This window comes from Leptodactylus fuscus, chromosome 2, assembly GCF_031893055.1.
Source record: "Leptodactylus fuscus isolate aLepFus1 chromosome 2, aLepFus1.hap2, whole genome shotgun sequence".
NCBI classification, from domain to species: domain Eukaryota; kingdom Metazoa; phylum Chordata; class Amphibia; order Anura; family Leptodactylidae; genus Leptodactylus; species Leptodactylus fuscus.
Window position 1 is genome coordinate 73,539,585 of NC_134266.1, and position 24,937 is coordinate 73,564,521.

The 24,937-nt window shown below is 31.8% G+C and overlaps 17 non-coding genes and 8 pseudogenes across 17 annotated transcripts; all 25 read left to right on the top strand.

Moving 5' to 3' along the window:
* Positions 1-136: 136 nt before the first annotated feature.
* LOC142196245 (small nucleolar RNA U3) lies at positions 137-350 on the top strand. The gene has a single exon (XR_012715133.1). It is a non-coding gene; the product is annotated as a small nucleolar RNA U3 (small nucleolar RNA).
* Positions 351-666: 316 nt separating this feature from the next.
* LOC142196252 (small nucleolar RNA U3) lies at positions 667-880 on the top strand. Its single transcript, XR_012715139.1, has one exon. It is a non-coding gene; the product is annotated as a small nucleolar RNA U3 (small nucleolar RNA).
* A 1,023-nt stretch (positions 881-1,903) lies between these two features.
* LOC142196255 (small nucleolar RNA U3) lies at positions 1,904-2,117 on the top strand. Its single transcript, XR_012715142.1, has one exon. It is a non-coding gene; the product is annotated as a small nucleolar RNA U3 (small nucleolar RNA).
* Positions 2,118-2,437: 320 nt separating this feature from the next.
* On the top strand, positions 2,438-2,652 carry LOC142196254 (small nucleolar RNA U3). The gene has a single exon (XR_012715141.1). It is a non-coding gene; the product is annotated as a small nucleolar RNA U3 (small nucleolar RNA).
* Positions 2,653-3,307: 655 nt separating this feature from the next.
* On the top strand, positions 3,308-3,521 carry LOC142196246 (small nucleolar RNA U3). The gene has a single exon (XR_012715134.1). It is a non-coding gene; the product is annotated as a small nucleolar RNA U3 (small nucleolar RNA).
* Positions 3,522-3,836: 315 nt separating this feature from the next.
* Positions 3,837-4,050, top strand: LOC142196268 (small nucleolar RNA U3). The gene has a single exon (XR_012715154.1). It is a non-coding gene; the product is annotated as a small nucleolar RNA U3 (small nucleolar RNA).
* A 1,014-nt stretch (positions 4,051-5,064) lies between these two features.
* LOC142196276 (small nucleolar RNA U3) lies at positions 5,065-5,260 on the top strand (annotated as a pseudogene).
* Positions 5,261-6,222: 962 nt separating this feature from the next.
* LOC142196292 (small nucleolar RNA U3) lies at positions 6,223-6,436 on the top strand. Its single transcript, XR_012715172.1, has one exon. It is a non-coding gene; the product is annotated as a small nucleolar RNA U3 (small nucleolar RNA).
* Positions 6,437-7,476: 1,040 nt separating this feature from the next.
* Positions 7,477-7,672, top strand: LOC142196277 (small nucleolar RNA U3; annotated as a pseudogene).
* Positions 7,673-9,019: 1,347 nt separating this feature from the next.
* Positions 9,020-9,211, top strand: LOC142196303 (small nucleolar RNA U3; annotated as a pseudogene).
* Positions 9,212-10,747: 1,536 nt separating this feature from the next.
* On the top strand, positions 10,748-10,917 carry LOC142196311 (small nucleolar RNA U3; annotated as a pseudogene).
* A 981-nt stretch (positions 10,918-11,898) lies between these two features.
* LOC142196324 (small nucleolar RNA U3) lies at positions 11,899-12,086 on the top strand (annotated as a pseudogene).
* Positions 12,087-12,737: 651 nt separating this feature from the next.
* LOC142196298 (small nucleolar RNA U3) lies at positions 12,738-12,951 on the top strand. Its single transcript, XR_012715176.1, has one exon. It is a non-coding gene; the product is annotated as a small nucleolar RNA U3 (small nucleolar RNA).
* A 650-nt stretch (positions 12,952-13,601) lies between these two features.
* LOC142196319 (small nucleolar RNA U3) lies at positions 13,602-13,790 on the top strand (annotated as a pseudogene).
* Positions 13,791-14,099: 309 nt separating this feature from the next.
* On the top strand, positions 14,100-14,313 carry LOC142196284 (small nucleolar RNA U3). Its single transcript, XR_012715165.1, has one exon. It is a non-coding gene; the product is annotated as a small nucleolar RNA U3 (small nucleolar RNA).
* Positions 14,314-14,981: 668 nt separating this feature from the next.
* On the top strand, positions 14,982-15,151 carry LOC142196321 (small nucleolar RNA U3; annotated as a pseudogene).
* Positions 15,152-16,110: 959 nt separating this feature from the next.
* LOC142196281 (small nucleolar RNA U3) lies at positions 16,111-16,324 on the top strand. Its single transcript, XR_012715162.1, has one exon. It is a non-coding gene; the product is annotated as a small nucleolar RNA U3 (small nucleolar RNA).
* A 674-nt stretch (positions 16,325-16,998) lies between these two features.
* LOC142196335 (small nucleolar RNA U3) lies at positions 16,999-17,186 on the top strand (annotated as a pseudogene).
* A 636-nt stretch (positions 17,187-17,822) lies between these two features.
* On the top strand, positions 17,823-18,036 carry LOC142196286 (small nucleolar RNA U3). Its single transcript, XR_012715166.1, has one exon. It is a non-coding gene; the product is annotated as a small nucleolar RNA U3 (small nucleolar RNA).
* A 1,417-nt stretch (positions 18,037-19,453) lies between these two features.
* LOC142196259 (small nucleolar RNA U3) lies at positions 19,454-19,667 on the top strand. Its single transcript, XR_012715146.1, has one exon. It is a non-coding gene; the product is annotated as a small nucleolar RNA U3 (small nucleolar RNA).
* A 320-nt stretch (positions 19,668-19,987) lies between these two features.
* LOC142196456 (small nucleolar RNA U3) lies at positions 19,988-20,202 on the top strand. The gene has a single exon (XR_012715258.1). It is a non-coding gene; the product is annotated as a small nucleolar RNA U3 (small nucleolar RNA).
* Positions 20,203-20,860: 658 nt separating this feature from the next.
* LOC142196258 (small nucleolar RNA U3) lies at positions 20,861-21,074 on the top strand. The gene has a single exon (XR_012715145.1). It is a non-coding gene; the product is annotated as a small nucleolar RNA U3 (small nucleolar RNA).
* Positions 21,075-21,392: 318 nt separating this feature from the next.
* Positions 21,393-21,607, top strand: LOC142196457 (small nucleolar RNA U3). The gene has a single exon (XR_012715259.1). It is a non-coding gene; the product is annotated as a small nucleolar RNA U3 (small nucleolar RNA).
* Positions 21,608-22,261: 654 nt separating this feature from the next.
* LOC142196247 (small nucleolar RNA U3) lies at positions 22,262-22,475 on the top strand. The gene has a single exon (XR_012715135.1). It is a non-coding gene; the product is annotated as a small nucleolar RNA U3 (small nucleolar RNA).
* A 316-nt stretch (positions 22,476-22,791) lies between these two features.
* On the top strand, positions 22,792-23,005 carry LOC142196253 (small nucleolar RNA U3). Its single transcript, XR_012715140.1, has one exon. It is a non-coding gene; the product is annotated as a small nucleolar RNA U3 (small nucleolar RNA).
* Positions 23,006-24,937: the final 1,932 nt, after the last annotated feature.

The window sequence follows — 24,937 nt, forward strand, 5'->3', positions numbered from 1 at the left end:
TTTATGCTAATTTATGCGAAATGAAAAAAACCCTCTTTTTTTTTAAAAAAAAGCCTTGCATCATGACAATATTTACCCAGACAAACTTAAATCTGTGCTAAAGAAAGGTTGGGACAATTTTCAAAATTTACGCTTTAGAACTATACTTTCAGGAATCATGTCTACAGTCTTTGACGGGAGAAATTTTGCTCAAAATTTTTCAAAATTACTCTCCACGATGGAAAGAGTTTGAGCTTTCGTCTAATCGTGATGGCGGTTGGCAACAATGTTGTATGCGTCGGCTGTCTGCTTTTGATGATTCTGCTTTTCTTTTATAAAGAAGTAGCAGTAGAAAGCTCATTCAGAGCGGTAAAATTACATTGAAATAAATATATAATTCCAACTCGACATGAGTAATTCCTTTGATCATTGACCTGTCTGTCCCACACTTTAGTAAAACAATGCAAAATGTACGCAAATTTTTTAAATAAAAATTAACAAAATCTGCATGCTAATTGTATACAAATTATATGCAAATTTATGCACATTTTATGCTAATTTATGCGAAATGAAAAAAAACCCTCTTTTTAAAAAAAAAAAAAAAATCCATGCATCGTGACAATATTTACCCAGACAAAATTAAATCTGCTAAAGAAAGGTTGGGACAATTTTCAAAATTTACGCTTTAGAACTATACTTTCAGGAATCATGTCTACAGTCTTTGACGGGAGAAATTTTGCTCAAAATTTTTCAAAATTACTCTCCACGATGGAAAGAGTTTGAGCTTTCGTCTAATCGTGATGGCGGTTGGCAACAATGTTGTATGCGTCGGTTGTCTGCTTTTGATGGTTCTGCTTTTCTTTTATAAAGAAGTAGCAGTAGAAAGCTCATTCAGAGCGGTAAAATTACATTGAAATAAATATATAATTCCAACTCGACATAAGTAATTCCTTTGATCATTGACCTGTCTGTCCCACACTTTAGTAAAACAATGCAAAATGTACGCAAAAATGTAAAAAAAAATACAAAAACTGCATGCTAATTGTATACAAATTATATGCAAATATATGCACATTTTATGCTAATTTATGCGAAATGATTAAAAAAAATTTGCAAAAGCCTTCCATCGTGACAATATTTACCCAGACAAAATTAAATCTGCTAAAGAAAGGTTGGGACAATTTTCAAAATTTACGCTTTAGAACTATACTTTCAGGAATCATGTCTACAGTCTTTGACGGGAGAAATTTTGCTCAAAATTTTTCAAAATTACTCTCCACGATGGAAAGACTTTAAGCTTTCGTCTAATCGTGATGGCGGTTGGCAACTATGTTGTACGCGTCGGTTGTCTGCTTTTGTCTACTTTAGTAAAAAACAATGTAAAATGTATGCAAAAATGTAAATACTGCATTCTAATTGTATACAAATTATATGCAAATTTATGCACATTTTACGCTAATTTATGCGAAATGATAAAAAAAACCTCTTTTTTTCAAAAAGTCTTGCATCGTGACAATATTGTTATACGTGTCGGTTGTCTGTTTTTGATGACTCTACTTTTCTTTTATAACGAAGTAACATAAAAAAGCTCATTCAAAGGGTTGAAATTACATTAAAAAAAATATATAAATTTAACTGGACATGAGTAATTCCTTTGATCATTGACCTGTCTGTCCCACACTTTATTAAAACAATGCAAAATGTACGCAATTTTTTTTAAAAAAAAATAATAATAACTAAATGTGCATGCTAATTGTATACAAATTATATACAAATTTATGCACATTTTATGCTAATTTATGCGAAATGAAAAAAAACCCTCTTTTTTTTAAAAAAAAAAGCCTTGCATCATGACAATATTTACCCAGACAAACTTAAATCTGTGCTAAAGAAAGGTTGGGACAATTTTCAAAATTTACGCTTTAGAACTATACTTTCAGGAATCATGTCTACAGTCTTTGACGGGAGAAATTTTGCTCAAAATTTTTCAAAATTACTCTCCACGATGGAAAGAGTTTGAGCTTTCGTCTAATCGTGATGACGGTTGGCAACAATGTTGTATGCGTCGGCTGTCTGCTTTTGATGATTCTGCTTTTCTTTTATAAAGAAGTAGCAGTAGAAAGCTCATTCAGAACGGTAAAATTACATTGAAATAAATATATAATTCCAACTCGACATGAGTAATTCCTTTGATCATTGACCTGTCTGTCCCACACTTTAGTAAAACAATGCGAAATGTACGCAATTTTTTTAAAAAAAAAATTAACAAAATGTGCATGCTAATTGTATACAAATTATATGCAAATTTATGCACATTTTATGCTAATTTATGCGAAATGAAAAAAACCCTCTTTTTAAAAAAAAAAAAAAAAAAAGCCTTGCATCATTACAATATTTACCCAGACAAACTTAAATCTGTGCTAAAGAAAGGTTGGGACAATTTTCAAAATTTACGCTTTTGAACTATACTTTCAGGAATCATGTCTACAGTCTTTGACGGGAGAAATTTTGCTCAAAATTTTTCAAAATTACTCTCCACGATGGAAAGAGTTTGAGCTTTCGTCTAATCGTGATGGCGGTTGGCAACAATGTTGTATGCGTCGGTTGTCTGCATTTGATGGTTCTGCTTTTCTTTTATAAAGAAGTAGCAGTAGAAAGCTCATTCAGAGCGGTAAAATTACGTTGAAATAAATATATAATTCCAACTCGACATGAGTAATTCCTTTGATCATTGACCTGTCTGTCCCACACTTTAGTAAAACAATGCGAAATGTACGCCAATTTTTTTTTAAAAAAAATTAACAAAATCTGCATGCTAATTGTATACAAATTATATGCAAATTTATGCACATTTTATGCTAATTTATGCGAAATGATAAAAAAAACCTCTTTTTTTCAAAAAGTCTTGCATCGTGACAATATTGTTATACGTGTCGGTTGTCTGTTTTTGATGACTCTACTTTTCTTTTATAACGAAGTAACATAAAAAAGCTCATTCAAAGGGTTGAAATTACATTAAAAAAAATATATAAATTTAACTGGACATGAGTAATTCCTTTGATCATTGACCTGTCTGTCCCACACTTTATTAAAACAATGCAAAATGTACGCAATTTAAAAAAAAAAAAAAAAAAAAATAACTAAATGTGCATGCTAATTGTATACAAATTATATACAAATTTATGCACATTTTATGCTAATTTATGCGAAATGAAAAAAAACCCTCTTTTTTAAAAAAAAAAAAGCCTTGCATCATGACAATATTTACCCAGACAAACTTAAATCTGTGCTAAAGAAAGGTTGGGACAATTTTCAAAATTTACGCTTTAGAACTATACTTTCAGGAATCATGTCTACAGTCTTTGACGGGAGAAATTTTGCTCAAAATTTTTCAAAATTACTCTCCACGATGGAAAGAGTTTGAGCTTTCGTCTAATCGTGATGGCGGTTGGCAACAATGTTGTATGCGTCGGCTGTCTGCTTTTGATGATTCTGCTTTTCTTTTATAAAGAAGTAGCAGTAGAAAGCTCATTCAGAGCGGTAAAATTACATTGAAATAAATATATAATTCCAACTCGACATGAGTAATTCCTTTGATCATTGACCTGTCTGTCCCACACTTTAGTAAAACAATGCAAAATGTACGCAAATTTTTTAAATAAAAATTAACAAAATCTGCATGCTAATTGTATACAAATTATATGCAAATTTATGCACATTTTATGCTAATTTATGCGAAATGAAAAAAACCCCTCTTTTTTAAAAAAAAAAAAAATCCATGCATCGTGACAATATTTACCCAGACAAAATTAAATCTGCTAAAGAAAGGTTGGGACAATTTTCAAAATTTACGCTTTAGAACTATACTTTCAGGAATCATGTCTACAGTCTTTGACGGGAGAAATTTTGCTCAAAATTTTTCAAACTTACTCTCCACGATGGAAAGAGTTTGAGCTTTCGTCTAATCGTGATGGCGGTTGGCAACAATGTTGTATGCGTCGGTTGTCTGCTTTTGATGGTTCTGCTTTTCTTTTATAAAGAAGTAGCAGTAGAAAGCTCATTCAGAACGGTAAAATTACATTGAAATAAATATATAATTCCAACTCGACATAAGTAATTCCTTTGATCATTGACCTGTCTGTCCCACACTTTAGTAAAACAATGCAAAATGTACGCAAAAATGTTAAAAAAAAATACAAAAACTGCATGCTAATTGTATACAAATTATATGCAAATATATGCACATTTTATGCTAATTTATGCGAAATGATTAAAAAAAAAATTGCAAAAGCCTTCCATCGTGACAATATTTACCCAGACAAAATTAAATCTGCTAAAGAAAGGTTGGGACAATTTTCAAAATTTACGCTTTAGAACTATACTTTCAGGAATCATGTCTACAGTCTTTGACGGGAGAAATTTTGCTCAAAATTTTTCAAAATTACTCTCCACGATGGAAAGACTTTAAGCTTTCGTCTAATCGTGATGGCGGTTGGCAACTATGTTGTACGCGTCGGTTGTCTGCTTTTGTCTACTTTAGTAAAAAACAATGTAAAATGTATGCAAAAATGTAAATACTGCATTCTAATTGTATACAAATTATATGCAAATTTGTGCACATTTTATGCTAATTTATGCGAAATGTTAAAAAACCCTCTTTTTTTCAAAAAGTCTTGCATCGTGACAATATTGTTATACGTGTCGGTTGTCTGTTTTTGATGACTCTACTTTTCTTTTATAACGAAGTAACAGAAAAAAGCTCATTCAGAGGGGTGAAGTTACATTAAAATAAATATATAATTTTAACTGGACATGAGTAATTCCTTTGATCATTGACCTGTCTGTCCCTCACTTTATTAAAACAATGCAAAATGTACTCAAATTTTTTTTAAATAATAACAAAATGTGCATGCTAATTGTATACAAATTATATGCAAATTTATGCACATTTTATGCTAATTTATGCGAAATGGAAAAAAACCTCTTTAGTTTTTTCAAAAAGCCTTGCATCGTGACAATATTTACCCAGACAAACTTAAATCTGTGCTAAAGAAAGGTTGGGACAATTTTCAAAATTTACGCTTTAGAACTATACTTTCAGGAATCATGTCTACAGTCTTTGACGGGAGAAATTTTGCTCAAAATTTTTCAAACTTACTGTCAACGATGGAAAGACTTTGAGCTTTCGTCTAATCGTGATGGCGGTTGGCAACTATGTTGTACGCGTCGGTTGTCTGCTTTTGATGACTCTGCTTTTAGAAGAAAGCTCATTCAGAGTGGTGAATTTACCTTGAAATAAATATATAATTCAAACACGACATGGGTAATTCCTTTGCTCATTGACCTGTCTGTCCAACACTTTAATAAAACAATGTGAAATGTATGTAAAAATTTTTTTAAAAAACTGCATGCTTAATGTCGGCAAATTATATGCAAATTTATGCACATTTTATGCTAATTTATGCAATATGATAAAAAAAACCCTCTTTTTTTCAAAAAGTCTTGCATCGTGACAATATTGTTGTACGTGTCGGTTGTCTGTTTTTGATGACTCTACTTTTCTTTTATAACAAAGTAAAAGAAGAAAGCTCATTCAGAGGGGTGAAATTACATTAAAATAAATATATAATTTTAACTGGACATGAGTAATTCCTTTGATCATTGACCTGTCTATCCCACACTTTATTAAAACAATGCAAAATGTACGCAAAAATAAAAAAATAACAAAATCTGCATGCTAATTGTATACAAATTATATGCAAATTTATGCACATTTTATGATAATTTATGCGAAATGATAAAAAACCCTCTGTTTTTTTCAAAAAGTCTTGCATCGTGACAATATTGTTGTACGTGTCGGTTGTCTGTTTTTGATGACTCTACTTTTCTTTTATAACAAAGTAAAAGAAGAAAGCTCATTCAGAGGGTTGAAATTACATTAAAAAAAATATATAAATTTAACTGGACATGAGTAATTCCTTTGATCATTGACCTGTCTGTCCCACACTTTATTAAAACAATGCAAAATGTACGCAATTTTTTTTAAAAAAAAAATTAACATAATCTGCATGCTAATTGTATACAAATTATATGCAAATTTATGCACATTTTATGCTAATTTATGCGAAATGGAAAAAAACTCTTTAGTTTTTTCAAAAAGCCTTGCATCGTGACAATATTTACCCAGACAAACTTAAATCTGTGCTAAAGAAAGGTTGGGACAATTTTCAACATTTACGCTTTAGAACGATATTTTCAGGGATCGTGTCTACAGTCTTTGACGGGAGAAATTTTGCTCAAAATTTTTCAAACTTACTCTCCACGATGGAAAGAGTTTGAGCTTTCGTCTAATCGTGATGACGGTTGGTAACAATGTTGTACGCGTCGGTTGTCTGCTTTTGATGGTTCTGCTTTTCTTTTATAAAGAAGTAGCAGTAGAAAGCTCATTCAGAGCGGTAAAATTACATTGAAATAAATATATAATTCCAACTCGACATGAGTAATTCCTTTGATCATTGACCTGTCTGTCCCACACTTTAGTAAAACAATGCAAAATGTACGCAAAAATGTAAAAAACAATTACAAAAACTGCATGCTAATTGTATACAAATTATATGCAAATATATGCACATTTTATGCTAATTTATGCAAAATGATTTTAAAAAAATTTTTTTGCAAAAGCCTTGCATCATGACAATATTTACCCAGAAAAACTTGTCATAACTTTTGTGTTGGGGATAATTCCGGGAATTTCCACATAGTGGTTCGCCATAACTTAAAACTGTGCTAAAGAAAGGTTGGGACAATTTTCAAAATTTACGCTTTAGAACTATACTTTCAGGAATCATGTCTACAGTCTTTGACGGGAGAAATTTTGCTCAAAATTTTTCAAACTTACTGTCAACGATGGAAAGACTTTGAGCTTTCGTCTAATCGTGATGGCGGTTGGCAACTATGTTGTACGCGTCGGTTGTCTGCTTTTGTCTACTTTAGTAAAAAAAAATGTAAAATGTATATGCAAATTTGTGCACATTTTATGCTAATTTATGCGAAATGTTAAAAACCCTCTTTTTTTCAAAAAGTCTTGCATCGTGACAATATTGTTATACGTGTCGGTTGTCTGTTTTTGATGACTCTACTTTTCTTTTATAACGAAGTAACAGAAAAAAGCTCATTCAGAGGGGTGAAATTACATTAAAATAAATATATAATTTTAACTGGACATGAGTAATTCCTTTGATCATTGACCTGTCTGTCCCTCACTTTATTAAAACAATGCAAAATGTACTCAAATTTTTTTTTAAATAATAACAAAATGTGCATGCTAATTGTATACAAATTATATGCAAATTTATGCACATTTTATGCTAATTTATGCGAAATGGAAAAAAACCTCTTTAGTTTTTTCAAAAAGCCTTGCATCGTGACAATATTTACCCAGACAAACTTAAATCTGTGCTAAAGAAAGGATGGGACAATTTTCAAAATTTACGCTTTAGAACTATACTTTCAGGAATCATGTCTACAGTCTTTGACGGGAGAAATTTTGCTCAAAATTTTTCAAACTTACTGTCAACGATGGAAAGACTTTGAGCTTTCGTCTAATCGTGATGGCGGTTGGCAACTATGTTGTACGCGTCGGTTGTCTGCTTTTGATGACTCTGCTTTTAGAAGAAAGCTCATTCAGAGTGGTGAATTTACCTTGAAATAAATATATAATTCAAACACGACATGGGTAATTCCTTTGCTCATTGACCTGTCTGTCCAACACTTTAATAAAACAATGTGAAATGTATGTAAAAAATTTTTAAAAAAACTGCATGCTTAATGTCGGCAAATTATATGCAAATTTATGCACATTTTATGCTAATTTATGCAAAATGATAAAAAAAACCCCTCTTTTTTCAAAAAGTCTTGCATCGTGACAATATTGTTGTACGTGTCGGTTGTCTGTTTTTGATGACTCTACTTTTCTTTTATAACAAAGTAAAAGAAGAAAGCTCATTCAGAGGGGTGAAATTACATTAAAATAAATATATAATTTTAACTGGACATGAGTAATTCCTTTGATCATTGACCTGTCTATCCCACACTTTATTAAAACAATGCAAAATGTACGCAATTTTTTTAAAAAAAAATTAACAAAATCTGCATGCTAATTGTATACAAATTATATGCAAATTTATGCACATTTTATGCTAATTTATGCGAAATGATAAAAAACCCTCTGTTTTTTCAAAAAGTCTTGCATCGTGACAATATTGTTGTACGTGTCGGTTGTCTGTTTTTGATGACTCTACTTTTCTTTTATAACAAAGTAAAAGAAGAAAGCTCATTCAGAGGGGTGAAATTACATTAAAATAAACATATATTTAATTTTAACTGGACGTGAGTAATTCCTTTGATCATTGACCTGTCTATCCCACACTTTATTAAAACAATGCAAAATGTACGCAAAAATAAAAAAAATAACAAAATCTGCATGCTAATTGTATACAAATTATATGCAAATTTATGCACATTTTATGCTAATTTATGCGAAATGATAAAAAAACCTCTTTTTTTCAAAAAGTCTTGCATCGTGACAATATTGTTATACGTGTCGGTTGTCTGTTTTTGATGACTCTACTTTTCTTTTATAACGAGGTATTAGAAAAAAGCTCATTCAGAGCGGTGAAATTACATTAAAATAAATATATAATTTTAACTGGACATGAGTAATTCCTTTGATCATTGACCTGTCTGTCCCACACTTTATTAAAACAATGCAAAATGTACGCAAAAATGTAAAAAAAAATGACAAAGACTGCATGCTAATTGTATACAAATTATATGCAAATATATGCACATTTTATGCTAATTTATGCGAAATGATTAAAAAAAAAATTTGCAAAATCCTTGCATCATGTCAATATTTACCCAGACAAACTTGTCATAACTTTTGTGTTGGGATTAAGTCCGGGAATTTCCACATAGTGGTTCGCCATAACTTAAAACTGTGCTAAAGAAAGGTTGGGACAATTTTCAAAATTTACGCTTTAGAACAATACTTTCAGGGATCATGTCTACAGTCTTTGACGGGTGAAATTTTGCTGAAAATTTTTCAAACTTACTGTCAATGATGGAAAGAGTTTGAGCTTTCGTCTAATCGTGTACGCGTCGGTTGTCTGCTTTTGATGATTCTGCTTTTCTTTTATAAAGAAGTAGCAGAAGAATTCTCATTCAGAGTGGTGAAATTACATTTAAATAAATATATAATTCCAACTGGACATGAGTAATTTCTGTGATCATTGACCTGTCTGTCCAACACTTTAATAAAGCATTGCAAAATGTATGCAAAAGTTTTTTTTTAAAACGGCATGCTAAATGTTGGCAAATTATATGCAAATTTATGCACATTTTATGCTAATGTATGCGAAATGAATAAACCCTTCTTTTTTTCAAAATGCCTTGCATCGTGACAATATTTACCCAGACAAACTTGTCATAATTTTTGTGTTGGAGATAAGTCTGGGAATTTCCACGTAGGGGTTCGCCATAACTTAAATCTGTGCTAAAGAAAGGTTGGGACAATTTTCAAAATTTACGCTTTAGAACTATACTTTCAGGAATCATGTCACGTGTTGGTTGTCTGTTTTTGGTGACTCTACTTTTCTTTTATAACGAAGTAACAGAAGAAAGCTCATTCAGAGGGGTGAAATTTCAATTAATTAAATATATAATTTTAACTGGACATGAGTATTTCCTTTGATCATTGACCTGTCTGTCCCACACTTTATTAAAACAATGCAAAATGTACGCAAATTTTTTAAAAAAAATTAACAAAATCTGCATGCTAATTGTATACAAATTATATGCAAATTCATGCACATTTTATGCTATTTTATGCAAAATGGAAAAAAAACCTCTTTTTTTTTTCAAAAAGCCTTGCATCGTGACAATATTTACCCAGACAAACTTAAATCTGTGCTAAAGAAAGGTTGGGACAATTTTCAACGTTTACGCTTTAGAACGATAATGTCGTACGCGTCGGTTGTCTGCTTTTGATGGTTCTGCTTTTCTTTTATAAAGAAGTAGCAGTAGAAAGCTCATTCAGAGCGGTAAAATTACATTGAAATAAATATATAATTCCAACTCGACATAAGTAATTCCTTTGATCATTGACCTGTCTGTCCCACACTTTAGTAAAACAATGCAAAATGTACGCAAAAATGTTAAAAAAAAATTACAAAAACTGCATGCTAATTGTATACAAATTATATGCAAATATATGCACATTTTATGCTAATTTATGCAAAATGATTAAAAAAAAATGTGCAAAATCCTTGCATCATGACAATATTTACCCAGACAAACTTGTCATAACTTTTGTGTTGGGGATAAGTCCGGGAATTTCCACATAGTGGTTCGCCATAACTTAAAACTGTGCTAACGACAGGTTGGGACAATTTTCAAATTTTACGCTTTAGAACTATACTTTCAGGAATCATGTCTACAGTCTTTGACGGGAGAAATTTTGCTCAAAATTTTTCAAACTTACTGTCAACGATGGAAAGAGTTTGAGCTTTCGTCTAATCATAATGGCGGTTGGCAACTATGTTATACGCGTCGGTTGTCTGCTTTTGTCTACTTTAGTAAAAAAAATGTAAAATGTATGCAAAAATGTAAAAACTGCATTCTAATTGTATGCAAATTATATGCAAATTTATGCACATTTTATGCGAATTTATGCAAAATGATATAAAAAAATTTGAAAAAGCCTTGCATCGTGACAATATTTACCCAGAAATTTTCCTCGAATGTATTGAAACTTACTCTCCACGATGAAGAGAGTTTGAGCTTTCTTGTAAGCGCGAATGCGGTTGGCAACCGTGTTGTACGCGTCGATTGTCTGCTTTTGATGACTCTGCTTTTAGAAGAAAGCTCATTCAGAGTGGTGAATTTACCTTGAAATAAATATATAATTCAAACACGACATGGGTAATTCCTTTGCTCATTAACCTGTCTGTCCAACACTTTAATAAATCAATGTAAAATGTATGCAAAATTCTTTTTTTAAAAAACTGCATGCTAAATGTCGGCAAATTATATGCAAATTTATGCACATTTTATGCTAATTTATGCGAAATGATAAAAAAAGCCTCTTTTTTTCAAAAAGTCTTGCATCGTGACAATATATTTATACGTGTCGGTTGTCTGTTTTTGATGACTCTACTTTTCTTTTATAACGAAGTAACAGAAAAAAGCTCATTCAGAGGGGTGAAATTACATTAAAATAAATATATAATTTTAACTGGACATGAGTAATTCCTTTGATCATTGACCTGTCTGTCCCACACTTTATTAAAACAATGCAAAATGTACGCATTTTTTTTTTTAAAATAATAACAAAAACTGCATGCTAATTGTATACAAATTATAGGCAAATATATGCACATTTTATGCTAATTTATGCAAAGTGATTTTTTTAAAAAAATTTTTTGCAAAAGCCTTGCATCATGACAATATTTACCCAGACAAACTTGTCATAACTTTTGTGTTGGGGATAAGTCCGGGAATTTCCACATAGTGGTTCGCCATAACTTAAAACTGTGCTAAAGAAAGGTTGGGACAATTTTCAAAATTTACGCTTTAGAACTATACTTTCAGGAATCATGTCTACAGTCTTTGACGGGAGAAATTTTGCTCAAAATTTTTCAAACTTACTGTCAACGATGGAAAGAGTTTGAGCTTTCGTCTAATCGTGATGGCGGTTGGCAACTATGTTGTACGCGTCGGTTGTCTGCTTTTGTCTACTTTAGTAAAACAATGTAAAATGTATGCAAAAATGTAAAAACTGCATTCTAATTGTATGCAAATTATACGCAAATTTATGCACAATTTATGCTAATTTATGCGAAATGATACAAAAAAAATTTTTAGAAATAGCCTTGCATCGTTACAATATTTACCCAGAAATTTTCCTCGAATGTGTTGAAACTTACTCTCCACGATGAAGAGAGTTTGAGCTTTCTTGTAAGCGCGAATGCGGTTGGCAACCGTGTTGTACCCGTCGATTGTCTGCTTTTAATGACTCTGCTTTTAGAAGAAAGCTCATTCAGAGTGGTGAATTTACCTTGAAATAAAAATATATTTCAAACACGACATGGGTAATTCCTTTGCTCATTAACCTGTCTGTCCAACACTTTAATAAAACAATGTAAAATGTATGCAAAAATTGTTTTTTTTAAAAAAAAACTGCATGCGAAATGTCAACAAATTATATGCAAATTTATGCACATTTTATGCTAATTTATGCGAAATGATAAAAAAAACCCTCTTTTTTTAAAAAAAAAAGTCTTGCATCGTGACAATATTGTTATACTTGTCGGTTTTCTGTTTTTGATGACTCTACTTTTCTTTTATAACGAAGTAACAGAAAAAAGCTCATTCAGAGGGGTGAAATTACATTAAAAAAAATATATAATTTTAACTGGACATGAGTAATTCCTTTGATCATTGACCTGTCTGTCCCACACTTTATTAAAACAATGCAAAATGTACGCAATTTATTTTTTTAAAAAATAACAAAATCTGCATGCTAATTGTATACAAATTATATGCAAATTTATGCACATTTTATGCTAATTTATGCAAAATGGGGGGAAAAAAACAACTCTGTTTTTTTTCAAAAAGCCTTGCATCGTGACAATATTTACCCGGACAAACTTAAATTTGTGCTAAAGAAAGGTTGGGACAATTTTCAAAATTTACGCTTTAGAACTATACTTTCAAAGATCATGTCTACAGTCTTTGACGGGAGAAATTTTGCTCAAAATTTTTCAAAATTACTCTCCACGTTGGAAAGAGTTTGAGCTTTCGTCTATTCGTGATGGCGGTTGGCAACAATGTTGTACGCGTCGGTTGTCTGCTTTTGATGGTTCTGCTTTTCTTTTATAAAGAAGTAGCAGTAGAAAGCTCATTCAGAGCGGTAAAATTACATTGAAATAAATATATAATTCCAACTCGACATGAGTAATTCCTTTGATCATTGACCTGTCTGTCCCACACTTTAGTAAAACAATCCAAAATGTACGAAAAATTTAAAAAAAATGACAAAGACTGCGTGCTAATTGTATACAAATTATATGCAAATATATGCACATTTTATGCTAATTTATGCAAAATGATTTTAAAAAATTTTTTTGCAAAAGCCTTGCATCATGACAATATTTACCCAGACAAACTTGTCATAACTTTTGTGTTAGGGATAAGTCCGGGAATTTCCACATAGTGGTTCGCCATAACTTAAAACTGTGCTAAAGAAAGGTTGGGACAATTTTTAAAATTTACGCTTTAGAACTATACTTTCAGGAATCATGTCTACAGTGTTTGACGGGAGAAATTTTGCTCAAAATTTTTCAAACTTACTGTCAACGATGGAAAGAGTTTGAGCTTTCGTCTAATCGTCATGGCGGTTGGCAACTATGTTGTACGCGTCGGTTGTCTGCTTTTGTCTACTTTAGTAAAACAATGTAAAATGTATGCAAAAATGTAAAAACTGCATTCTAATTGTATGCAAATTATATTCAAATTTATGCACATTTTATGCTAATTTATGCGAAACGATACAAAAAAATTTTTGGGAAAAAGCCTTGCATCGTTACAATATTTACCCAGAAATTTTCCTCGAATGTGTTGAAACTTACTCTCCACAATGAAGAGAGTTTGAGCTTTCTTGTAAGCGCGAATGCGGTTGGCAACCGTGTTGTACGCGTCGATTGTCTGCTTTTAATGACTCTGCTTTTAGAAGAAAGCTCATTCAGAGTGGTGAATTTACCTTGAAATAAATATATTATTTAAACACGACATGGGTAATTCCTTTGCTCATTAACCTGTCTGTCCAACACTTTAATAAAACAATGTGAAATGTATGCAAATTTTTTTTTTAAAAAAACTGCATGCTAAATGTCAGCAAATTATATGCAAATTTATGCACATTTTATGCTAATTTATGCGAAATGACAAAAAAACCTCTTTTTTTTTTTTTTCAAAAAGCCTTGCATCGTGACAATATTTGCCCAGACAAACTTAAATCTGTGCTAAAGAAAGGTTGGGACAATTTTCAACATTTACGCTTTAGAACGATATTTTCAGGGATCATGTCTCCAGTCTTTGATGGGAGAAATTTTGCTCAAAATTTTTCAAACTTACTCTCCACGATGGAAAGAGTTTGAGCTTTCGTCTAATCGTGATGACGGTTGGTAACAATGTTGTACGCGTCGGTTGTCTGCTTTTGATGGTTCTGCTTTTCTTTTATAAAGAAGTAGCAGTAGAAAGTTCATTCAGAGCGGTAAAATTACATTGAAATAAATATATAATTCCAACTCGACATGAGTAATTCCTATGATCATTGACCTGTCTGTCCCACACTTTAGTAAAACAATGCAAAATGTACGCAAAAATGTAAATAACAATTACAAAAACTGCATGCTAATTGTATACAAATTATATGCAAATATATGCACATTTTATGCTAATTTATGCAAAATGATTTAAAAATTTTTTTTGCAAAAGCCTTGCATCATGACAATATTTACCTAGAAAAACTTGTCATAACTTTTGTGTTGGGGATAATTCCGGGAATTTCCACATAGTGGTTCGCCATAACTTAAAACTGTGCTAAAGAAAGGTTGGGACAATTTTCAAAATTTACGCTTTAGAACTATACTTTCAGGAATCATGTCTACAGTCTTTGACGGGAGAAATTTTGCTCAAAATTTTTCAAACTTACTGTCAACGATGGAAAGACTTTGAGCTTTCGTCTAATCGTGATGGCGGTTGGCAACTATGTTGTACGCGTCGGTTGTCTGCTTTTGTCTACTTTAGTAAAAAAAAATGTAAAATGTATGCAAAAATGTAAAAACTGCATTCTAATTGTATGCAAATTATATGCAAATTTATGCACATTTTATGCGAATTTATGCTAAATGATATAAAAAAATTTGAAAAAGCCTTGCATCGTGACAATATTTACCCAGAAATTTTCCTCGAATGTGTTGAAACTTACTCTCCACGATGAAGAGAGTTTGAGCTTTCTTGTAAGCGCGAATGCGGTTGGCAACTGTGTTGTACGCGTCGATCGTCTGCTTTTGATGACTCTGCTTTTAGAAGAAAGCTCATTCAGAGTGGTGAATTTACCTTGAAATAAATATATAATTCAAACATGACATGGGTAATTCCTTTGCTCATTGACCTGCCTTTCCAACACTTTAATAAAACAATGTGAAATGTATGTAAAAATTTTTTTAAAAAACTCCATGCTTAATGTCGGCAAATTATATGCAAATTTATGCACATTTTATGCTAATTTATGCAAAATGATAAAAACCCCTCTTTTTTTCAAAAAGTCTTGCATCGTGACAATATTGTTGTACGTGTCGGTTGTCTGTTTTTGATGACTCTACTTTTCTTTTATAACAAAGTAAAAGAAGAAAGCTCATTCAGAGGGGTGAAATTACATTAAAATAAATATATAATTTTAACTGGACATGAGTAATTCCTTTGATCATTGACCTGTCTATCCCACACTTTATTAAAACAATGCAAAATGTACGCAAAAATAAAAAAAATAACAAAATCTGCATGCTAATTGTATACAAATTATATGCAAATTTATGCACATTTTATGCTAATTTATGCGAAATGATAAAAAACCCCTCTTTTTTTCAAAAAGTCTTGCATCGTGACAATATTGTTATACGTGTCGGTTGTCTGTTTTTGATGACTCTACTTTTCTTTTATAACGAAGTAACAGAAAAAAGCTAATTCAGAGGGGTGAAATTACATTAAAATAAATATATAATTTTAACTGGACATGAGTAATTCCTTTGATCATTGACCTGTCTGTCCCACACTTTATTAAAACAATGCAAAATGTACGCAAATTTTTTAAAAATAAAATTAACAAAATCTGCATGCTAATTGTATACAAATTATATGCAAATTTATGCACATTTTATGCTAATTTATGCGAAATGGAAAAAAACTCTTTAGTTTTTTCAAAAAGCCTTGCATCGTGACAATATTTACCCAGACAAACTTAAATCTGTGCTAAAGAAAGGTTGGGACAATTTTCAACGTTTACGCTTTAGAACAATATTTTCAGGGATCATGTCTACAGTCTTTGACGGGAGAAATTTTGCTCAAAATTTTTCAAACTTACTCTCCACGATGGAAAGAGTTTGAGCTTTCGTCTAATCGTGATGACGGTTGGCAACAATGTTGTACGCGTCAGTTGTCTGCTTTTGATGGTTCTGCTTTTCTTTTATAAAGAAGTAGTAGTAGAAAGCTCATTCAGAGCAGTAAAATTACATTGAAATAAATATATAATTCCAACTCGACATAAGTAATTTCTTTGATCATTGACCTGTCTGTCCCACACTTTAGTAAAACAATGCAAAATGTACGCAAAAATGTAAAAAAAAATTACAAAAACTGCATGCTAATTGTATACAAATTATATGCAAATATATGCACATTTTATGCTAATTTATGCAAAAATTGATTTTTTTTTTTTAAAAAAAACTTTTTTTTGCAAAAGCCCTGCATCATGACAATATTTACCCAGACAAACTTGTCATAACGTTTGTGTTAGGGATAATTCCGGGAATTTCCACATAGTGGTTCGCCATAACTTAAAACTGTGCTAAAGAAAGGTTGGGACAATTTTCAAAATTTACGCTTTAGAACTATACTTTCAGGAATCATGTCTACAGTCTTTGACGGGAGAAATTTTGCTCAAAATTTTTCAAACTTACTGTCAACGATGGAAAGAGTTTGAGCTTTCGTCTAATCGTGATGGCGGTTGGCAACTATGTTGTACGCGTCGGTTGTCTGCTTTTGTCTGCTTTTGTCTACTTTAGTAAAACAATGTAAAATGTATGCAAAAATGTAAAAACTGCATTCTAATTGTATGCAAATTATATGCAAATTTATGCACATTTTATGCGAATTTATGCAAAATGATATAAAAAAAATTTGAAAAAACCTTGCATCGTTACAATATTTACCCAGAAATTTTCCTGGAATGTGTTGAAACTTACTCTCCACGATGAAGAGAGTTTGAGCTTTCTTGTAAGCGCGAATGCGGTTGGCAACCGTGTTGTACGCGTCGATTGTCTGATTTTAATGACTCTGCTTTTAGAAGAAAGCTCATTCAGAGTGGTGAATTTACCATGAAATAAATATATAATTCAAACACGACATGGGTAATTCCTTTGCTCATTAACCTGTCTGTCCAAAACTTTAATAAAACAATGTAAAATGTATGCAAAAAATTTTTTTTTAAAAAAACTGCATGCTAAATGTCAGCAAATTATATGCAAATTTATGCACATTTTATGCTTATTTATGCAAAATGATAAAAAAACCCCTCTTTTTTTCAAAAAGTCTTGCATCGTGACAATATTGTTGTACGTGTCGGTTGTCTGTTTTTGATGACTCTACTTTTCTTTTATAACAAAGTAAAAGAAGAAAGCTCATTCAGAGGGGTGAAATTACATTAAAATAAATATATAATTTTAACTGGACATGAGTAATTCCTTTGATCATTGACCTGTCTATCCCACACTTTATTAAAACAATGCAAAATGTACACAAAAATAAAAAAAAACATAACAAAATCTGCATGCTAATTGTATACAAATTATATGCAAATTTATGCACATTTTATGCTAATTTATGCGAAATGATAAAAAAAACCTCTGTTTTTTCAAAAAGTCTTGCATCGTGACAATATTTACCCAGACAAACTTAAATCTGTGCTAAGGAAAGGTTGGGACAATTTTCAACATTTACGCTTTAGAACGATATTTTCAGGGATCATGTCTACAGTCTTTGACGGGAGAAATTTTGCTCAAAATTTTTCAAACTTACTCTCCACGATGGAAAGAGTTTGAGCTTTCGTCTAATCGTGATGACGGTTGGCAACAATGTTGTACGCGTCGGTTGTCTGCTTTTGATGGTTCTGCTTTTCTTTTATAAAGAAGTAGCAGTAGAAAGCTCATTCAGAGCAGTAAAATTACATTGAAATAAATATATAATTCCAACTCGACATAAGTAATTCCTTTGATCATTGACCTGTCTGTCCCACACTTTAGTAAAACAATGCAAAATGTACGCAAAAATGTAAAAAAAATTACAAAAATTGCATGCTAATTGTATACAAATTATATGCAAATATATGCACATTTTATGCTAATTTATGCAAAAATTGATTTTTAAAAAAAACTTTTTTTTTGCAAAAGCCCTGCATCATGACAATATTTACCCAGACAAACTTGTCATAACTTTTGTGTTAGGGATAAGTCCGGGAATTTCCACATAGTGGTTCGCCATAACTTAAAACTGTGCTAAAGAAAGGTTGGGACAATTTTCAAAATTTACGCTTTAGAACTATACTTTCAGGAATCATGTCTACAGTCTTTGACGGTAGAAATTTTGCTCAAAATTTTTCAAACTTACTGTCAACGATGGAAAGACTTTGAGCTTTCGTCTAATCGTGATGGCGGTTGGCAACTATGTTGTACGCGTCGGTTGTCTGCTTTTGTCTACTTTAGTAAAAAAAAATGTAAAATGTATGCAAAAATGTAAAAACTGCATTCTAATTGTATGCAAATTATATGCAAATTTATGCACATTTTATGCTAATTTATGCGAAATGATAAAAAAAACCCTCTTTTTTTCAAAAAGTCTTGCATCGTGACAATATTGTTATACGTGTCGGTTGTCTGTTTTTGATGACTCTACTTTTCTTTTATAACGAAGTAACAGAAAAAGCTCATTCAGAGGGGTGAAATTACATTAAAATAAATATATAATTTTAACTGGACATGAGTAATTCCTTTGATCATTGACCTGTCTGTCCCACACTTTATTAAAACAATGCAAAATGTACGCAAACATAAAAAAAATAACAAAATCTGCATGCTAATTGTATACAAATTATATGCAAATTTATGCACATTTTATGCTAATTTATGCGAAATGATAAAAAAAACCTCTTTTTTTCAAAAAGTCTTGCATCGTGACAATATTGTTATACGTGTCGGTTGTCTGTTTTTGATGACTCTACTTTTCTTTTATAACGAAGTAACAGAAAAAAGCTCATTCAGAGGGGTGAAATTACATTAAAATAAATAAATAATTTTAACTGGACATGAGTAATTCCTTTGATCATTGACCTGTCTGTCCCACACTTTATTAAAACAATGCAAAATGTACGCAATTTTTTTTAAAAATTTTTTTAACAAAATCTGCATGCTAATTGTATACAAATTATATGCAAATTTATGCACATTTTATGCTAATTTATGCGAAATGAAAAAAAACCTCTTTTATTTTAAAAAAAGCCTTTCATCATGACAATATTTACCCAGACAAACTTAAATCTGTGCTAAAGAAAAGTTGGGACAATTTTCAAAATTTACGCTTTAGAACTACACTTTCAGGAATCATGTCTATAGTCTTTGACGGGAGAAATTTTGCTCAAAATTTTTCAAACTTACTCTCCACGATGGAAAGAGTTTGAGCTTTCGTCTAATCGTGATGACGGTTGGCAACAATGTTGTATGCGTCGGCTGTCTGCTTTTGATGATTCTGCTTTTCTTTTATAAAGAAGTAGCAGTAGAAAGCTCATTCAGAACGGTAAAATTACATTGAAATAAATATATAATTCCAACTCGACATGAGTAATTCCTTTGATCATTGACCTGTCTGTCCCACACTTTAGTAAAACAATGCGAAATGTACGCAATTTTTTTTTAAAAAAAATTAACAAAATGTGCATGCTAATTGTATACAAATTATATGCAAATTTATGCACATTTTATGCTAATTTATGCGAAATGAAAAAACCCTCTTTTTAAAAAAAAAAAAAAAAAAAAGCCTTGCATCATTACAATATTTACCCAGACAAACTTAAATCTGTGCTAAAGAAAGGTTGGGACAATTTTCAAAATTTACGCTTTTGAACTATACTTTCAGGAATCATGTCTACAGTCTTTGACGGGAGAAATTTTGCTCAAAATTTTTCAAAATTACTCTCCACGATGGAAAGAGTTTGAGCTTTCGTCTAATCGTGATGGCGGTTGGCAACAATGTTGTATGCGTCGGTTGTCTGCTTTTGATGGTTCTGCTTTTCTTTTATAAAGAAGTAGCAGTAGAAAGCTCATTCAGAGCGGTAAAATTACGTTGAAATAAATATATAATTCCATCTCGACATGAGTAATTCCTTTGATCATTGACCTGTTTGTCCCACACTTTAGTAAAACAATGCGAAATGTACGCCAATTTTTTTAAAAAAAAAATTAACAAAATCTGCATGCTAATTGTATACAAATTATATGCAAATTTATGCACATTTTATGCTAATTTATGCGAAATGATAAAAAAAAACCTCTTTTTTTTCAAAAAGTCTTGCATCGTGACAATATTGTTATACGTGTCGGTTGTCTGTTTTTGATGACTCTACTTTTCTTTTATAACGAAGTAACATAAAAAAGCTCATTCAAAGGGTTGAAATTACATTAAAAAAAATATATAAATTTAACTGGACATGAGTAATTCCTTTGATCATTGACCTGTCTGTCCCACACTTTATTAAAACAATGCAAAATGTACGCAATTTTTTTTTTAAAAAAATAATAATAACTAAATGTGCATGCTAATTGTATACAAATTATATACAAATTTATGCACATTTTATGCTAATTTATGCGAAATGAAAAAAAACCCTCTTTTTTTTTAAAAAAAAAAAGCCTTGCATCATGACAATATTTACCCAGACAAACTTAAATCTGTGCTAAAGAAAGGTTGGGACAATTTTCAAAATTTACGCTTTAGAACTATACTTTCAGGAATCATGTCTACAGTCTTTGACGGGAGAAATTTTGCTCAAAATTTTTCAAAATTACTCTCCACGATGGAAAGAGTTTGAGCTTTCGTCTAATTGTGATGACGGTTGGCAACAATGTTGTATGCGTCGGCTGTCTGCTTTTGATGATTCTGCTTTTCTTTTATAAAGAAGTAGCAGTAGAAAGCTCATTCAGAACGGTAAAATTACATTGAAATAAATGTATAATTCCAACTCGACATGAGTAATTCCTTTGATCATTGACCTGTCTGTCCCACACTTTAGTAAAACAATGCGAAATGTACGCAATTTTTTTTAAAAAAAATTAACAAAATGTGCATGCTAATTGTATACAAATTATATGCAAATTTATGCACATTTTATGCTAATTTATGCGAAATGAAAAAAACCCTCTTTTTTTAAAAAAAAAAAAAAAAGCCTTGCATCATTACAATATTTACCCAGACAAACTTAAATCTGTGCTAAAGAAAGGTTGGGACAATTTTCAAAATTTACGCTTTTGAACTATACTTTCAGGAATCATGTCTACAGTCTTTGACGGGAGAAATTTTGCTCAAAATTTTTCAAAATTACTCTCCACGATGGAAAGAGTTTGAGCTTTCGTCTAATCGTGATGGCGGTTGGCAACAATGTTGTATGCGTCGGTTGTCTGCTTTTGATGGTTCTGCTTTTCTTTTATAAAGAAGTAGCAGTAGAAAGCTCATTCAGAGCGGTAAAATTACGTTGAAATAAATATATAATTCCAACTCGACATGAGTAATTCCTTTGATCATTGACCTGTCTGTCCCACACTTTAGTAAAACAATGCGAAATGTACGCCAATTTTTTTAAAAAAAAAATTAACAAAATCTGCATGCTAATTGTATACAAATTATATGCAAATTTATGCACATTTTATGCTAATTTATGCGAAATGATAAAAAAACCTCTTTTTTTTCAAAAAATCTTGCATCGTGACAATATTGTTATACGTGTCGGTTGTCTGTTTTTGATGACTCTACTTTTCTTTTATAACGAAGTAACATAAAAAAGCTCATTCAAAGGGTTGAAATTACATTAAAAAAAATATATAAATTTAACTGGACATGAGTAATTCCTTTGATCATTGACCTGTCTGTCCCACACTTTATTAAAACAATGCAAAATGTACGCAATTTAAAAAAAAAAAAAAAAAAAAATAACTAAATGTGCATGCTAATTGTATACAAATTATATACAAATTTATGCACATTTTATGCTAATTTATGCGAAATGAAAAAAAACCCTCTTTTTTTTAAAAAAAAAGCCTTGCATCATGACAATATTTACCCAGACAAACTTAAATCTGTGCTAAAGAAAGGTTGGGACAATTTTCAAAATTTACGCTTTAGAACTATACTTTCAGGAATCATGTCTACAGTCTTTGACGGGAGAAATTTTGCTCAAAATTTTTCAAAATTACTCTCCACGATGGAAAGAGTTTGAGCTTTCGTCTAATCGTGATGGCGGTTGGCAACAATGTTGTATGCGTCGGCTGTCTGCTTTTGATGATTCTGCTTTTCTTTTATAAAGAAGTAGCAGTAGAAAGCTCATTCAGAGCGGTAAAATTACATTGAAATAAATATATAATTCCAACTCGACATGAGTAATTCCTTTGATCATTGACCTGTCTGTCCCACACTTTAGTAAAACAATGCAAAATGTACGCAAATTTTTTAAATAAAAATTAACAAAATCTGCATGCTAATTGTATACAAATTATATGCAAATTTATGCACATTTTATGCTAATTTATGCGAAATGAAAAAAAACCCTCTTTTTAAAAAAAAAAAAAAAATCCATGCATCGTGACAATATTTACCCAGACAAAATTAAATCTGCTAAAGAAAGGTTGGGACAATTTTCAAAATTTACGCTTTAGAACTATACTTTCAGGAATCATGTCTACAGTCTTTGACGGGAGAAATTTTGCTCAAAATTTTTCAAAATTACTCTCCACGATGGAAAGAGTTTGAGCTTTCGTCTAATCGTGATGGCGGTTGGCAACAATGTTGTATGCGTCGGTTGTCTGCTTTTGATGGTTCTGCTTTTCTTTTATAAAGAAGTAGCAGTAGAAAGCTCATTCAGAGCGGTAAAATTACATTGAAATAAATATATAATTCCAACTCGACATAAGTAATTCCTTTGATCATTGACCTGTCTGTCCCACACTTTAGTAAAACAATGCAAAATGTACGCAAAAATGTAAAAAAAAATACAAAAACTGCATGCTAATTGTATACAAATTATATGCAAATATATGCACATTTTATGCTAATTTATGCGAAATGATTAAAAAAAATTTGCAAAAGCCTTCCATCGTGACAATATTTACCCAGACAAAATTAAATCTGCTAAAGAAAGGTTGGGACAATTTTCAAAATTTACGCTTTAGAACTATACTTTCAGGAATCATGTCTACAGTCTTTGACGGGAGAAATTTTGCTCAAAATTTTTCAAAATTACTCTCCACGATGGAAAGACTTTAAGCTTTCGTCTAATCGTGATGGCGGTTGGCAACTATGTTGTACGCGTCGGTTGTCTGCTTTTGTCTACTTTAGTAAAAAACAATGTAAAATGTATGCAAAAATGTAAATACTGCATTCTAATTGTATACAAATTATATGCAAATTTATGCACATTTTACGCTAATTTATGCGAAATGATAAAAAAAACCTCTTTTTTTCAAAAAGTCTTGCATCGTGACAATATTGTTATACGTGTCGGTTGTCTGTTTTTGATGACTCTACTTTTCTTTTATAACGAAGTAACATAAAAAAGCTCATTCAAAGGGTTGAAATTACATTAAAAAAAATATATAAATTTAACTGGACATGAGTAATTCCTTTGATCATTGACCTGTCTGTCCCACACTTTATTAAAACAATGCAAAATGTACGCAATTTTTTTTAAAAAAAAATAATAATAACTAGAGATGAGCGAACAGTGTTCTATCGAACTCATGTTCGATCGGATATTAGGCTGTTCGGCATGTTCGAATCGAATCGAACACCGCGTGGTAAAGTGCGCCATTACTCGATTCCCCTCCCACCTTCCCTGGCGCCTTTTTTGCTCCAATAACAGCGCTGGGTAGGTGGGACAGGAACTACGACACCGGTGACGTTGAAAAAAGTAGGCAAAACCCATTGGCTGCCGAAAACATGTGACCTCTAATTTAAAAGAACAGCGACGCCCAGCTTCGCGTCATTCTGAGCTTGCAATTCACCGAGGACGGAGGTTTCCGTCCAGCTAGCTAGGGCTTAGATTCTGGGTAGGCAGGGACAGGCTAGGATAGGAAGGAGAAGACAACCAACAGCTCTTGTAAGAGCTAAATTCCAGGGAGAAGCTTGTCAGTGTAACGTGGCACTGACGGGCTCAATCGCCGCAACCCAGCTTTCCCAGGATCCTGAATGGAATACACTGTCAGTGTATTCCCGTATACCCGATATATACCCCGATACCCGTTCCAACGGTGTGCCCCCCCACCTTCACCCCAGAAATACCCTGCAAGTCCCCTAGCAATAGAATTGGGGCTATATACACCCACAATTTTTACTACTGGTATACAGTGCCATTGTCTGACTGGGAATTCAAAGAATATATTGGGAATACAAATACCCTCATTTCTTGCTACTGCCATATAGTGCCAGTTTCTGACTGGTAATTCAAAGAATATATTGGGGTTACGTGCACCCACAATTTTTACTACTGGTATACAGTGCCATTGTCTGACTGGGAATTCAAAGAATATATTGGGAATACAAATACCCTCATTTCTTGCTACTGCCATATAGTGCCAGTGTCTGACTGGGAATTCAAAGAATATATTGGGGTTACGTGCACCCACAATTTTTACTACTGGTATACAGTGCCATTGTCTGACTGGGAATTCAAAGAGTATATTGGGAATACAAATACCCTCATTTCTTGCTACTGCCATATAGTGCCAGTTTCTGACTGGGAATTCAAAGAATATATTGGGGTTACGTGCACCCACAATTTTTACTACTGGTATACAGTGCCATT